Raw genomic sequence first — 1,897 nt, forward strand, 5'->3', positions numbered from 1 at the left:
TCAGCTAAGGACAGTGTGTCTCCTCTAAATGAATGCTTGGAGGCGGTAATAGGCTGGATGAGGAAAAACAAACTGAATCCAGACAAAACAGGGGTGCTTGCTGTCAAGGGCTCTGACCTAGGTTTGGAGGTGTGTCAACCAGTTCTGGATGGGGCTACACTCCCCCTGAAAGACTGTGTTCACAATTTGGGGGTGCTCCTGGATCCGTCGCTCCAAGTGACAGCCCAGATAGATGTGACGGCCAGGAGTGCCTACTATCAGCTTCAGCTGATACGCCAGCTGCGCCCCTTCTTAGAGTCAGAAAAGACGGTTGTGCACGTGCTGGTAACCTCAAGGCTTGACTTCTGCAATGCGCTCTACATAGGGCTACCATTGTACCTAGTTCGGAAACTTCAACTAGTTCAAAATATGGCAGCCAGGTTGGTCACCAGTACATCTAGGGGTGAGCATATTACCCCAACATTAAAATGACTCCACTGGCTGCCAATTAGTTTCCGGGCAAAGTACAAAGTGTTGGTCATTACCTTTAAAGCCCTAAATGGTTTGGGTCCAGGTTACCTGCGCGACCCTGTCACCCACGGATTGTGGAACGGCCTGCCGGAGGAGATTCGTAATATTAACTCTCTCTGTGATTTTAAGGCAGCTTTGAAGACTAGCCTTTTCCGGCAGGTCTACCCAGATCAATGTAAAATCAAGAATTGTTAAGATGTGTTGTTTTCTGTACTAATGTTGTTCCCCGCCTCGATCCAAAGGGAGAGGCGGGTAAAAAATAAAATTATTATTATTATTATTATTATATTATTATTATTAAAGTGGGGACTCTACCACTGAGCCACGGCCCCTCCCTGCTCCAGCCACTGACCTCAGGCAACATGAGTGCCCTTCGCTCCACCATCTGACGTCTTTTTTAAGCCATCTGTATTAGAGTGTGTGTGTGTTATATTTTGTCACCCGTTCCTTTCTTTACCCTCCTGTCAGAGCCCTTGTTTTATCCTTCATGTACAGGGATCCAGCAGTTGCTTTCAGCTAGCCTCTAAGCCTCTATTACAGCTTGCCCAACCTTGTGGGAGTCCCAACCCATCTCCCCCAGCTTAGGGAAGGCTACATTAAACTTTTGAGGGAGAATGCAAGCGTTCAGTTGCGAAGCCAGTAGTCAGGCTGGCTTAGAAAACCTAACACAATTCTGCTGGATCAGCCCAGAGATCCAACTAGTCCAGCATTGTAGCCCGTGCCCGAGAGAAGCTCAAAGACCCTGGTTCAGACGATACGCTAAGCGTTTTGAGCTAAACATTATGGCTTAGCGCGTCGTGTGAACCATTCCTAACCAGGATGGCTACATAACCACGGTTTGAACACACTCACTAACCATTTTCTGCAAAAGGGTTAGCGGCCTAACCATGGCTTAGCGTGTTGTCTGAACAGGCGTAAACAGGTCTTTAAATTGAGGCGCGTCTCGTTAGCCCCCCACATCGGCTATTCAGGGGCGTTGAACCTCTTTCCATCCCAAGGATTCAATTCCGTTTTGGAAAAGCTCTTGCGGACCACATTCCAGAGGTGGCCAAGGCTGAAGACAAAGTGGATGGGGCCCAAAAGCCGGGTAGCCACTAAAAGATCAGTGGTTGGGGGAAACGGGGCATAACTTCCTGGGCAAACACAGAGGACCAGATCTGTCACACAGCCCTACTCTAACACCTCTGCACGTGACAGCTCTATTTGGCTGTCACGGCCAACATCCAGTGCTAGACCTATCTTGGCATCCAATCGTTTAATCCTTTTTTTGAAAGGCCACCTAAGCTAACAGCTGTGACCACATCATGCCGCTGACCTGCAGAAAGGCTGTACCTTTTACACAGCTCTCTCCAGTCTTTGCTTCCTCATGCAACAGCGGATCCAGGTG

Source organism: Elgaria multicarinata, chromosome 11 (assembly GCF_023053635.1).
Source record: "Elgaria multicarinata webbii isolate HBS135686 ecotype San Diego chromosome 11, rElgMul1.1.pri, whole genome shotgun sequence".
In the NCBI taxonomy this organism is placed as follows: Eukaryota; Metazoa; Chordata; class Lepidosauria; order Squamata; family Anguidae; genus Elgaria; species Elgaria multicarinata.